Here is a 15,202-nt window from a genome sequence, read left to right as displayed (position 1 = left end):
TGCTTTTCATGAGTAAGAGTAACAAATGAAACAACACAGTTCAGAAAAAAATTATTTTATTTTACAAGACATCTTATAAACAGACTCAAAAATAATTTCTGAGCTTAATTAATGAATATTAGAATGAATACTAGATAATATCATAGAGTAAAATTAAGATACTGGGTATGAAAAAATTATGTTCTCTTTGGTGGCCTTACTAGGCTCAGAGATAACAAAAGGCTGACAGTCTGTTGCAGAGGAAGAGGCTCCATGTCAGAGATGGGGATGGTTTAACAAGCAGACAAAGCTGAATGAATAAAGTGAGAGGCTGAAAAGCAGAGTCAAAGCAAACAGGTGACTACTTGCAGTTTACAGGCAGTAATTTTCATCAGATATCTTAAAATACTTATGTTATTTAAAAAAATAATGCAGTGCACCCATGGGAAAAAAAAAAAAAAAAGATTAGATCTATCATCATATGATAAACAACAGACTCTGTATTTGGACACTACCATAGATTTCTAGCACTGCAAGCGGGTATCACATAAACATATCTACAAACAGAAATTGGTCCAACCCACCAGTTATGAATTGATTATGATATTAACAGGGAATCTGAGATAGGTGGCCAAATAGAAGGACTAATCCAGCAAAAAAAACAAGTATCTAGTGTTCATTATCATCTGTTCAGCAGAAATTCCAATGACAGACAGAAAGGGTAACAACCTAACTCCCTCCCTGCACCATCATTATTAAAAGACTGAGTGCTTCCTCTCTCCCTGTGAGAAAACTTTTCCTTATAAAGACCTGAAAAAAAGGTCTAGGGATGCTAAGTATACAGCATTTTCTGAATTTCTGAAAGAGAAATTCGTAGAACTATTTCAAAACATCTCAGAAATTTCACTTGAGTGTCAGGTTTCATGTTCCTAAGCACTCCGGAAATTCTCACCCTTTGCAATTCACTTCCATTTTTATGCTATCATCTGACCAATTTCATTAGTTCAATACCAATGAATTTCTTGAATGTTTCATAAAAAGCCATTTAAAAAAAATGTAACTATTAAAAAATCTCCCAAATAATTTTATTTGACATTGATAGTCTTTAAAAATTAAAACAAAACTTTCTCATATGCCTATGTGTTTAAAGGTTTCTGCTAAAACAGAAGATCATTATTCTGTAAAACAATGTTTTGAATCTCTAAATGTAAATAAATAGGAGTTATCCATTATAAAAACTGTTATATTTTGTCAAGACTCAATTAAATGTAATTAATTTTCTCTATGAAATAAATTAAGAGAATTATGGCATATCTTTAATGAAATGAATAGTAATTTAGCTATAATCTAGTTCTTTTCCAGACCCCAGACCTCTGAGGGGGACAAGGAGTTTGCATATTCATATGCTATATTACAGGCACAAATCAACCCACTCTGTCATTCTCAGGGCTGCCAAGGAACTGCACAGGTATGGCAGGTTAGTGCTAAATCTACACTCTGCTTGCTGGCATGTTATTTTGTGTACTGTACTGTGCTTATCACAGCTACCTGGAGTGTACCAAAGGGTGAATGGAATAAGCTCACATCTGCTTGCTAAATATTTTAAACATCTTGGGGTGTCTTTCTATAGAAGGTTCTCATCTGCAAATTTTGCAAAACTTTCAGGAAAACCACATCTCAATTTCATTATTAATTGGTCTCCAGTAACTTGAAGGACAGACAGAAATTGAGATCTCTTAAAGTGGGAGAGAACGTGAGATCTCTCAAGCCACACGGCTAGCTTCTACCCAGCATTTCAGGGGAACACGTTATTCCTCTGTTCACTTTACCTGTATCAGAATTTGGGTGCAGGGGAAAAAAAGTCTGGCTGCAACAAGATAGAAACATATTTTATAAATATTTTATAATATTGAGTTCACATCAATATTATTAGATCTTCTTCCACTGGAAAAATCACAACCAGGTTCATAAATAGTAATTTGTAATAAGCCACAGTGTTGGTAAGGCTTATAAACTACTTTAATATTAACATTTGAATTTTGATCTTCTCTACATCTAATGAAATCAATAGTATTAACAGACACGTTGATATGAGATGATTTCACTTCATGTTGACAGCTTTTCAGAAACCAATTACAACAAAGTGCATATTAAGATGGAAACCTTTTTTTTAGAAAATATTATATTTAGAATAAAGTCACTCTGTAGATACATTTGATTTATTCTGAAAATCTGTTTAGTTTCACCACATGAGTGCCAGTGACAAATGCTGCTTCTCTTATTTAACTTAGTACAGTGATTACATTTAGTTTTATCCTGAAGTCTGAATTCAAACTTCTGAAAAAGCAACGATTTAGAAGACTGACTCAGAGGTAAATAAAGATTACGCTAAGAGCTCATACAGCATCTCTTTGATGGCACTGTGAATGACACAGGCTGGTTCTAAAACAAATCGAACAATGGTAAAATGGATGTGGAATACAGAACAAAAAGAAAGAGACAGGCCTGTAATTCATTTTATAAACACTACTGTCTTGCTGATACAAAAGCACAACAGCTGCCAAGCTCCTTTTGAAGAACAAATGTTGAGCAACACTCTAACCTTGTAGCTGCTCTGTTTGTATCATCTTCAGTGAGAACATCAGGTCCAAAGACCTGGACAGCTTAGGGTTTTAGTCTTGAAAGCAGCAGTGGCCCAGATTTACCTCTACATTTAGCTTTGCTTTGCATTGTGCTGTTGTTACAGTGGCCCTGACACCAGTCCTGTCAGCCACTCAAAGATCACCCAAGAAAAGCTTGTCTTGGTAGAGATCCTGTAAAGCAGCTCCTGCTCACTCTCACCCTCCCTCTGCATTGTTCACACAGAGAATGACTCAGGCTCTTGACGATTCAGTTCTAACCTTTCAATGGCCATTAGCAAGACGTACTTCACCTTTCACCCAGGCTGCAGGCTAAGCCCAGTCGTCTGCATCTGGCACGCTTTCTAGGAGATGTCCTAAAAATCCCAGCAGCAAATAGAATAACAGGTTGTTGTTTGCCCCTGTGCTGGTTTTGGCTGGGGTAGCATTAATTTTGTTTTGTAGTAGCTAGTATGGGCTATGTTTTGGATTTGTGCTGAAAACAGTATTGATAATACAGAAATACTTTCATTATTGCTGAGCAGTGTTTATGCAGAGTCAAGCCCTTTCCTGCTCCTCACCCCACCTCACCAGTGAGGAGGCTGGGGGTGCCCAAGAAGTTGGGAGGGGACACAGCTGGGACAGCTGACCCCAACCGACCAAAGGGATATTCCATACCGTATGGTGTCAGGCTCACCATATAAAGCTGAGGGAAGAAGGAAAGGCGGGACATTAGGAGTGATAGCGTTTATCTCCCCCAGTAATCGTTACGGGTGATGTGGAGCCCTGCTTTCCTGGGATGGTTGAACACCTGCCTGCTGATGGGAAGTGCTGAATGAATTCCTTGTTTTGCTCTGCTTGCACATGTGGCTTTTGCTTTACCTATTACACTGTTTTTATCTTGACCCATGGGTTTTCTCACTTACACTCTTCTGATTCTCTTCCCCATCCCACCAGGGAGGAGTAAGAGAGTGGCTGTGTGGTGCAGTTGCTGGCTAGGGTTGAACCATGACAGCCCCTTAGCATGAAGAAAGGACAGACTCCCCAACAACTGCCACTGATAGATATCTCAGGTGACTGTAGCCTCAGTAGAGTTTGCATACTGCCATGGAGCTGGGACAGAAAAAAGGAGTCAAAGACATGAGTGACACCTGCAAAAGTATGGGTGGTGAGTATGGAGGCACAAAAGTGGCTGCTGCCCATTTAAGAGAATACTAGAGCCAGAATAATAAACTCATGCAGGAAAGGTTTGCAGATGTGATTCAAAATGGGTAATAATAGAAGAAACACCAGTCTGGGATGCAGTGTGACATCTGCTACTTCCTTACATTACACTGGCTACCCAAGCCAAGGCTGCCAGAACGGCTGAAAGGGACTCATTCTCCTTTATCATCTTTCTATATGGGCAAATGTTGCTCAGATGCTCAAGAAAAAGTTGTCATAAAAGAAACTTAAGCAAAAGGATAAAAGCAGCTTTCACAAAACAGTTTGTTGTGAATAACCACTAGACTTGCATTCGCCAAGCAAAGAATGAAGTATTTTTCCCAATCAAATCAGGAGGTCAAACAAATCAACAAAGAAATGGTAGACTCACTCTGTGATACAAAGGTAAGGCACAGGTAAATTATCATAGACTAATTTAGCACAGCTGGACAAGAACCCTTCTCTTCTACGAGTACATCAGGCTATCACTGCTGATCAGACAGAAATATAGTGCATTTATGCTGCTAGCGTTACCCATGTCTGACTTTGCCAGCCTTAGAGAAAGGAAGGGAGGCAGGTGACCTGGGGACTCAAGAGTAGCTGCAGAGCACAGAGCACCTTGAACAGCCTGGACACCTCCACAGAGACGTATGGCAGATAAGAGGAGTGACTCAAGAGTCCTTCTGAAGCTAGGAGCCATCTACACAACTAATACCCAGTTAGCCTTTGGAAGCTAAGCAAATGACAAAATGGGCAGGATAGGATTTGATGGGATTTGAGCCCAGTTGAGTCACTGATTGATTATCCCAGATACAAGAGATGTGTCAACTGCAACAGCCTATTACAGACTGCACATTCCTGTTTTAACAGCAGCTGAGGCAAGAGCTGCTATTTAGACAACAGCTTAAATGCTCGATAGCCCAGGAAAATCTGGCAGATGTGTGTGCAAGAGCACAGATTCAATGTAAGGAATTTACTTCAGAGCATCTTCTAGTGGCTCCAACAAACTTCTGGTTCCACAAACTATAAACTACTTCTTTCTTTCTTTCTTTTACCTCTGAGGCCTCCGTCTTAATACATCTCTTTTCATCCCTAATGACTAGCATCACCTTAACTGTACTGCTGTCAACTAACTTTTTTTTCAGAGATGGTTTAACTATTAAAAATCTAATTAATCTCTCAGCAAATGTTCTCAACTTTAAAGCTTGTTCTCAAAAGCAATTACTTCTACCTACAGCTAAGCGTTTTTTAATACATATGTAGTCATTTTAATTATACTAAGATCTTACACTTAATTTTATATGTATACTAGCAGCAAAGATAGGAAGCAAACTAAATACTAGAATGGTATTTCTTTAATATTGTTTTATTTCAGATATATTTCAGTGTCCCTTACCAGTTATAATCTTTGTTGTTTGTACAATTTTTTTTCTCATTTACTGTCTGAAAAATGACTGAAACTTAATTATGTGAAATTATCAAAACTGTACATGCAATTTCCCTGCAGTTTAATTTCATGTAAAACTTTCTGAAAAGTAGAGCTCTTGTGTTTCAGCAAAGAATTAAACATCACTGCAGCAAAAAGTAGTGTGTGACAGAACCTGATTTGTATTTCCACAGCATGTTCTATCTTACTATTTCAGCTGATTTCAGTACTTGATTTATCATTTAAGTGACTAAATTTCAAATTTTAACAAGAGGAAAAATTTTGCCATGAAGGAAAGTTTCTTTTACCTTTGATAAACTGAAGAGTCCTAGAAACGAAGGGGGTATGTGAGAGACTGTTTACTCATACAATATTTATCATAATCAAGAATGCAAATGATAAAGTAATAAGAGAACTGACAAATGAGTAAACAAATCAATATTAAGTTGTATTTAACACATCCATATTTTTCTCCTGATATACAATATATACATATTAATATGTTATCTATGTATAGAGGTTGTCAGCTGGTACAATCTGTTCTATTCCAAAGGTAGAAATATGCAACTTTCTAGGCCTAAAGAGATTAACCATTCTGGCAGAGATAATACAGTAATAGCCAAACAGAAGGTATTCCACAAGAAGCAGAAAAAATAATTTCAAATTATATTTTATTTTAGCAGTTTAACAAACAGCCCCCTCCATTTGCGTAGCATGCCAATGGGACTACCTTATGATAAACATCTCTTCTTCATATCCATTCCTCAAAAAATGACCTGATTGAACAGATTAAAAAAGAAAAGCAAGCAAGCAAAAGACATCTTTTATATTCATGAATATGGGGTATTTTAAGTCTACTTTAATTGACAATAGGTGAGAAGAAAGCATGTGAAATGTGGTATTAAAATTCTTCATAACCTCAACTGGGATTTTAAAGTCATGCTAGCAAAAGCCAAGGATAGGAAATTGCATTCTTATTTAAAACATTAAAGCTTTGAAATTTCAGCTGAAACAAACCCTTTGGGTTCAAATTCCATTTAATTGTGCCTCTTTTAGACTGTAAAGGGATAAACTTAGGGACTAATCATGTCCTTTTAACCTCCTGGTTGCCAGCCAGATTATGAAAGCAGGCCAAATTGTGCAAGCACTTTCACAGCACAGAAAGGAAAAGGCAAGCTGCACACGGGTCAGGCAATGCAAAGGCATGAGGATGTCCAAGTGGCAGCAGCAGGCAGAAGGTCCATTGCAGACATTAAAAACTGAGGTTCCCTGGACATTGGTAGACCATGAAGCTGTATCAAATGGTCTGTATTTGCTTTACAATAGTACCATGTTAAATAGTAAAATCTTTGTACCTATAAGTGGACAAGAAAGGCTTGGTATTAAGGACATGTCAACATTTTTTTGGAAATTTGAAGTCCAGCAGTCATCCGTTTATTTAAAAAAATCTAATGGCAGTGGTTTTCAAATCTACACTGTGCTGGTCCAAGCAAGACTACAGGGGTCCAGCACTTAGTTCTGCAGAATCTGTGAAAGAACTAAACATGGCACATCAGAAGTTTCTTAAAAAAACCCTAAAATTTTTACTGCTTTAAGGAATCCAGGAGGGTCCACAAATTGTGAAGGACAGAAATTCACTGATTTGGAGTGGATCTAAAGTATGGACTGAACACACGCTGGAAACAAATGAAAAACGGCTCATTGTTCTACTATAAGAAGTTGGATACTGAAACAAACTAAGAAAGGAAAATTAATTAAAAAAAACCCAACAAATGCAGGCTTTAATGAGAGTTATGAGATCTCATTTTTATACTGTGTCACACTGGTTTCAAACATGCAAAAAGGTACCTTTACATGGTATAAAGAAGGATAGCTCCCTTTTATCAAAGTGATTTGTATGCAACTTTCAAGCGTGGCAAGTAGTTGAAGGAGCCACACTGAATCCACACTGAATATATCAAGTCTCCGTTTGGATTCACATCCTAGGCCATGGCATTCTCTGTCCTGACCTTTATGACTGTCCGGTGTCTTGTGTTAAAGCTCACAGCTAGGAAAGTCCAAGTATGACCGTGAGTAACCCAACTTCCCAATCCAGCCTTCCTCAAACTCTTAGACTAAGTGTCTCCATAATGACTCAGCTGAAAGGTTATGAAATTACCCCACTTCACAAAAATTACAACAAAAAAATCTTTTACCCTCTACTGTTATTTGGAAGGGGAGGGGGGAGGGGACGACACAGGGGGGACACGACCCACCAAAAAAACCCACAACACACTGAACTAGTTTTATAAAACTGTACTTCACTTCATTACTATTAAGTGAACGACTCAACAAGGAATAGAACTTTAGTTATGCTTAAAGCTACAACTGATCAATACCCAAACTTTCACAGCTAATCAGTTTGTGTCCACAGTAATGCAAGTCTCTCCTTTAGAAAGCACAGTGAAGTGAGCTCAAAGAGTGCAATTTCGTTTTTCAAACTAAATTTTGGGACATACTGTCTAACCTGCTGACTCAACAGGTCAGAGCCCTTGTTCATATATACAGTGTGGATACAGGATCATATATATGATCACTGCATAATCCAAGCTAAGTGGATGCTCAGGAGGTCTCTAGTCCAACTTCCCTTCATGGTCAGACCAGGTTGCCTAGGGTTGTGTCTAGTCTGGTCTGCAAACACCCCCACAGAGCTGGCACAGCCTCCTTGGGCAGCCTGTGCCACTGCCCCACTGCCCCAGGGGGAGAAAGTTCCTCCCCATAGCCAGTCTGCACCTCTCTTGTTGCAGCAGTCCACTGCCTCATGTCCTAACACCATGTGGCACTGTGAACAGACTGACTTTCTTCTTGATCCCTCCACACAGGTACTGGGGGACTGTTGTTGTTAGGTCCTCCCAGAGCCATCTCTTCTCCAGGGCTGAACCCACCCCACTTGCTTGTCTGTTCACAGGACAAGAGCTTCAGCCCCCAACCTCTCCGGGCGCTCCATGCTGAACTTGTTCCAGTCTGCGAATGCCTTTCTTCACGTTTTACTGATGTGAATTTATTTTTTTTTTTTGGAAAACACCTGGGGGTTTATTTGGCTCTAAAGTAACTTGAAACTTCACCAGTAACTATGGAATTTGAACTAAAAATTTAAAACTCAGAAATACTGATAAACATAAGTGTAAGCTAAGTGAAGATGCCTGTTATCCAGATTTGGGGAATGCCATGACTGCATTATTTAAATCACACCACACAAAAATCCCTTCTGAATGCCTTCATCACTTACAGTATCTGCCATATACATTAATTATTTCAACTATTACGCCAAGGTCAAAAGTAAGGTGAACACCCAGCAGTACTGCACAAAGATAAATGCCTGAGCTGCTTATCCTCTTTACTATTATTTCTTCTTCAACCTGATCCTTTCAGTGGGTCATATATTGTAATTCTGTGCAAAATCAGCAACATTCAATATTGGCAGCATTACACAGAGCTCATTAGCCACTCACAAAAGCACAGAGCACACATCAAAGAGAGAAAGAAGGAATCTGAGTTTCTATACTTCGCTTTCAAGACACTGCTCTATTACTTGGCCTAGATTTGGTCACAAGCTTTTGGCTGGCCCAGTTGCACACACTTTTAAATTTGTTCTGTCCTTAACTACATCTATGGGCACACCGCAGTAAATCAGGTGTGAGGCTATAGAAGTTGATGGATTTTATCAATGTAAAACTCATGTAACATGAGGTTGGCACCAGGTCTCCTATGCCTAGAACAGCTTCCCAGCCATCATACACTGAACCAAACATGTTCTCAGGCCACAAAGCACCTGTCTCATGCAGTGTAAACCCACCTGCCCCATCATCGTCACGTGTTACGTCCCAAATTCCCAGCTGTCCTGCTCTCTGTAGCTGTACCCGTTTAGCTCAAGTCCTAGATGACAGACACAAGCTCTCATGCACTGGATATATTTGTTTGTGGAATGCCTGCTGTAATCTCTGTATTCACTGTATTAAATTATCAATAAATTGAGAGCTGTAACTTGTTTTCAGAAGTGTGCGCCAATAACTTCTTTACTTATATACAGAAATTTTCATCTCTTATGCACAGATATATCATGTCCTGTTCCAAAATGTATTACAGAGCTACAACAGAAAGCAAGAAGGAGCTAAAAAAAGGCTGTGGAAACAAAAATGGGAAGAAGCTTTATAAAATTTGAAGAAAAGGTGTTTAAAAGGTGACTGACTAATAAAAGTTATTTCATTTTATTCCTAGAAGAAAAAATTAGAATATGCATACAGGAAAATAAAAACTGGATATACTAGACTTTACTTTTGCTTTTATTTGCTTGCATTCTCCAGTTTGTCTGAACCTTCCTACTAAAAAACAGCTAGGGTTTTTTTAGCCTAAATTGAGTAAGGTGATAACTGTCCTTTATGACTAAAGTGACAAAATCTGTTTCTAAGCTATTTTTGCACTTTAGTTTGCGTAAACCCATTTTCTAGTGAAAATCAGTACTACAAATGGAAGCAGATATTGGCTATAATATTCATGATTATTTTAGACACATTTTTCCATTCACATTATTAGTGTTCATATTCAATAATTAGAAAAGATACTGGATTATCTCTGTTTACAGGTGAAATAAGTAGACTATTTTAAATCTTTTATGCCATGCAGTCAATCTGCTTTCACTATAAACAGAAAGTAAAGCTTTTATTGAAAATAATCACTTTATGAGCACAATCTAATTTAAAATGTGTAAAAGAAGCATGTGGAGCTTTATGCATTTATTCTAGTTTGCGTTTTTTTCAGTTTTTATCTTTTAGACATTACAAAGAATAAAAAGAAGGAGCTTCTTAAGAAAAGTGAAAACTGTGAGATAATACTAAAGCCCAGCAACCCTAGAACTGAAATTCAAAATGCACAAAACTAATGGGAATTCTGAAGCAAGCTCACACAATGCAGATCAGAGTATTGATCAGCTATCAATCACAAGTCATGAAACAAATTTTGTAAAGGTTTCTAGATGTTTTCTGTCTCAGCATTCACTGGAAGGGCTCCATCAACAACACCCAAGATGTAGGACACAAAGGCTGGGACTGGGAGAATGAAGAACCTCCCACTTGAGGGAGGAATCTGAAGGTGCACAAGTCCATGGGACTGGGTGAAATGCATTCAAGGGTCCTGAGGGAACTGGCAGATTAAGTGACTAAGCCACCATCCATCATATTTGAGAAGTTGTGGCAGTCCAGTGAAGTTCCTGCTGACTAGAAAAGGGGAAACATAACCCCAGTTTTTAAACAGAAAATCAAGAGGACCTGGGGGACAACAGGCCAGTCAGTCTCACCTCTGTGCCTGACAAGATCATGGAGTGAATCCTCCTGAAAACTATGCTAGAGGACATGAAAAATAAGGAGGTGACTGGTGACAGCCAACATGGCTTCACTAAGGGCAAATCATGCCTGACAAATCTGGTGGCCTTCTACAATGGGGTTACAGCACTGGTGGATAAGGGAAGAGCAACTGATACCATCTACCTGGACTTGTGCAAAGCATCTGACACTGTCCCACACAACATCCTTGTCTCTTAATTGGAGAGACATGAATTTCACAGGTGGACCACTCTGTGGATAAGGAATTGGCTGGATGGTCACACTCAAAGACTTGCAGTCAACAGCTTGATGTCCAAGTGGAGAACAGTGATGAGCGCTATTCCTCAGGGGTTGGTGTTGGGACCAGCGCTGTTTAACATCTTTGTTGGTGACATGGACAGTGGGTTGAGTGCACCCTCAGTGAGTTTGCTAATGACACCGAGCTGTGTGGTGCAGTCAACACACTGGAGGGAAGGGACGCACCATCCATAAGGACCTTGACAGGCTGCAGAGGTAGGCCTGTGCAAACCTCATGAAGTTCAACAAGGCCAAGTGCAAGGTCCTGCACACGGGTCAGGGCAATCCCAAACACAAATACAGGCTGGGCAATGAGCGGATTGAGAGCAGTCCTGCAGGGAAGGACTTGGGGGTGTTAATGGATGGAATGGATGGAATACTGAGTATGAGCCAGCAATATGCACTCGCAGCCCAGAAAGCCACCGTATCCTGAGCTGCATCAAGAGTGGCCAGCAGGTCAACGGAGGGGATTCTCCCCCTCTGCTCCACTCTCATGAGACCCCACCTGGAATCCTGTGTCCAGCTCTGGGGCCCCCAACATAAGGACATGGACTTGCTCGAGCGGGTCCAGAGGAGGCCATGAAGATGATCAGGGGGCTGGAGCACTTCCCTTATGAGGACAGACATGATCAGGCGAGTATAGGGATAGGATGAGGGGTAACAGTTTTAAACTGAGAGAGGGTAGATTTAGATTAGATGTAAGGAAAAACTTATTTACTGTGAAGGTGGTGAGACACTGGAAGAGGTTGCCCAGAGAAGCTGTGGCTGCCCCCTCCCTGGCAGTGTTCCAGGCCAGGTTGTTCAGGGCTTTGAGCAGCCTGGGCTAGTGGAAAGTGTCCCTACCCATGGCAGGGGGGGTGAAACTAGATGATCTTTAAGGTTCCCTGCAACCCAAATCATTCTATGATTCTATGTTTCTAAAAGACTGAATGTATAAAAGCAGAGTAAAAGGTATGTTCACTGTCATCTGCTGCAAAGGAAAGGCATGACAAAACACTCCAGGGCTCAGTGTGCCAGATAAATTCAGTTTCCTAATAAAAACCAAACATGGAACAAGATAGAAAATGTTAAGAAGTATCTTCATTTACAAGCACTACTATTACTGGTTCTTCAGTTCTTATGTGCAAAATTTTGAATAAAACAGTGGCAGGCACTTGGTACGGAGGTATATAAGCACAAACAAAGCTGGAGTGCTTTGGCTACTATTTACACTCACAACATCTAGCTTAACTAGCAATCTGTTACTTGATTTAGTCAGAGGTGAAATCTCCAGCCTAGACACACACTTAATGTAGGCAGTGACCAGCTGTCATGAGACCAAACAAATGTCCTTATCTGCACTATATGCTCAGTTAATCATGTTAATTAGAAGGTTCTATTAACTGTAATTTCCCACCGTAGAGTCCAGTAACTGTAAGATCAAACAATAACAGGGATAAAATGAAGTAGTTATGTCAAATAAGTCTTAATATACATTTTAGATATGAAATCAAAGCTATTTGCTCCACAACTAAGATGTCTGAGCAAAGCTTTTTTCCCTCTGTCCTAGAAAATACTTCTTGTTCTATAAAATGTACAAACTCAAAGGAGTAGGAGTTAGCATTCTGTTTACTGTCAGAGACCTAGGACCAATTTTTAAAAAAAGCCTCAAATAATGAAAGAGCATAACTCTGAAAAGTAGTTAGGTATCTACAATGTTTAGTTGTACTTGAAAATTTCAGTGCATGATAGAGGCACAGTAAGATGTTAATAGCCCAACTTAGCAGAACTTAAGAACGTAGGACCAAAAAGTAACTTTGAAAGCCACAAACTTAACCCTGCTAGCTATCCATTAACCCTGGCAGCATTGTTTTATATTAGTGGCCAAGACACTTGCCTGGAAAGTGGGATGTCCTGGGTGCCAGGCCCCTCCACCAGCAGGAGACTTATTTCCCTGTCATTAGACTTGCAAGGGGTCTTTGGAAGAACTGGAATTTGAGTTCCTCAAGTGCACCAGCCACAAAGTGAGAGTATTTATATGGCCAACAAGAGTAACTGCTTCAGCACAGCTGTGGCCCTATGCTATCTTTATGCTCATCTAGTCTGTCGTTGCTTTCTGAAATCTTTGACAACTATGATCTAAGGAACACTAAAAAAAATGGGTCAGCATTAGGATGTCTTTTACACTGAAGATCTTTGAACAAGCTAACTTACCCTGCCAAGAAAGACCAACCAGCTCCTCCTAAGATCTCTGCTGCCATAACCAGCAAGGTCACAGTATCTGAGTTGTCACATTTAAAGATAGTTCCAGCATGTCTACACTAACTTTCAGTCCACTTGCAGGTGGACTCTCAGGTAGTGACAACATCATTATATTAATCCACAGGAGCAGAAAAAACAGTGTATGAGGTTTAGGTTATTCTATGTTGGCAAACCAATTAGGTCATAATTATATCATAGCTATTATCAGGACATTAATAATGGAATAAAAATTTTCTTGGGTCTCAGGAATGACACAAAAATAAGTAAACTGATGCTATTCCCAATATGTCAACAATAGTTTCAAACGCTAGATACAAAAAAGTGACAGTGAAGCAGTATTTCATAAATAATGGAAAACATAGTTCAAAAATACTTTTGGTATCCCACACTGTCAAGCTTTTTTGCCCATTAATGGAGATGGAGGTCACAGAAATAATTGTTAAATTAACAGTAAAACTCAACCATGTCTTCAACTTCAGACTAGAGTGATCTAGCCAGACATCCACATGGGGGCATCAGTAGAACCTGTAAGCATCCACACTGCTACTCAGCTGGTTGACTGGTAAAATGCAAGTTACAAAGTACATATAAGAGCAGCAGTTTCAAGACGCAAATTAGTATTTCACATGTATAAAACAATAGAAATGGCAATATGAAGGCCATTATGTAAATTATCCCTCACAAGCTGTTTCTTCTGTACTTTCTAATCAACTTCATTATCACTTGTGTTATAATAACCACTCTGTGCTTTAACACCCAAAACTAAGGATACTCTAAACAGGAAGAACCCATAGGCAGCTAAGTAACCTATGAGTAGGGAGATGCTAAGAGAAAGACATGTTGAAATAACTATGGGTCGCATTTATGGAACTGTATCTTAAGCTTTGGTATCAGAATTCACTTATACAGATACTTGATTTGCTTAGTAAATCCCTTTTTTCTTTTACCATGAACAATCTGTGAACAGCATTGGGGGTTAAAACCAAACAATTCCTTGGTGGTACATAAATTAAGGACAGTTAAATGGAGCAGAAGAACTGCTACCTCCTCGCTTCTACTTGCTTCCAGAATGCCCAAGCATTGTTCATGCAGGGGACTTCACATCTACTACAAAACTTTCTTTTGTAACCCTTAAAAGGTCGGCCTCTCTCACCTCAGACATCTACACTCCATCCTGTTGCTCTACATTTCAGATATACACTGCTTTTCCAGGGACCAAGGCCTCTGAAAGATAGCAGAGTTGCTGTTACTTCATTGTGCATCTATGAATCAGCACACACCTGTCCAGCTATTTTGCAGAAAACCAGCTCCATCCAGTTGTTCCAGTAAGACTGAGTCCCTAACAGACAGTCTGTGCAACAGTAGGCTGCCAGACCTGAGAAAAATGAGAATATTCCTAATACATGAGGAATGATAAATGGCACTTCTAGCTAAAGTGTGGTGCCCTAGTTAAAGACCTACTAATGGGTGCACTGCCGATAGCATGCTAGCTTATCCAGTGTGTTGCACAATTTCAATCACCTCCGTTCACAAAGTCTACACATTCGTGTTTTAACATACTTGAGCTACCCTGTGTAATGTAAAACATGATCTCAGTTGACCCATATGATCAGGACAGATTCTAACACTGACTGATACTAGGTAACATTTTAATTTTAGCTGGAGATGTCAACTTTTATTAGCGTGTATTATAGGTTGCAATTTATTCACAAAAAACCTTGCAGTTTGTTTTTTTTAGCTCCTTGAGTTCCTTACTTACATTGCTATTGCTACATCATTTTATGCTATTAATATTTTACATGCTTTTCTTTAGCCTGCATATTTACAAAGATAAATATCAGTTTAATGAATATCCTCCTGACTTACACAAGGCCAGCAGGATGCTCAGAATCAAGCACTTAAAAGTAAGGCACGTTTAAACTAAAATGAATGCATGACCAAAGTTATTCGAGGCACCTTGTTAAAAGCTGCTGGTTGATCTGTGATGCAAATATAGACAGCATAAACAACTAAGAGATAATATATAAATGAGGAGTTAAAAGTCAAGAAGACAGAAAATACAGTCAAGTTTTTGCAGTTAG

The 15,202-nt window shown here is 39.2% G+C and overlaps 1 protein-coding gene across 3 annotated transcripts in view; it reads right to left on the bottom strand.

Annotated features, from left to right (window-relative positions):
- The window catches only part of TMEM200A (transmembrane protein 200A), a 58,838-nt gene that overhangs the window by 4,038 nt on the left and 39,598 nt on the right, over positions 1-15,202 (bottom strand). The window contains exon 1 of one of the 3 annotated variants that reach the window (XM_026845907.1): positions 14,402-14,492. The exons of the other annotated variants lie outside the window; for them this stretch is intronic. The gene's annotated coding sequence lies outside the window, so the exon portion shown is untranslated. Of the gene's footprint in view, positions 1-14,401; positions 14,493-15,202 lie in introns of those variants that run through there. 3 annotated transcript variants of the gene reach the window in all.

This window comes from Athene cunicularia, assembly GCF_003259725.1.
Source record: "Athene cunicularia isolate RWA chromosome 3 unlocalized genomic scaffold, athCun1 chr3_part1, whole genome shotgun sequence".
Classification (NCBI taxonomy): Eukaryota; Metazoa; Chordata; class Aves; order Strigiformes; family Strigidae; genus Athene; species Athene cunicularia.
The sequence above is the reverse complement of the archived record's forward strand: the minus strand, read 5'-3'. Positions and strand labels throughout refer to the sequence as shown.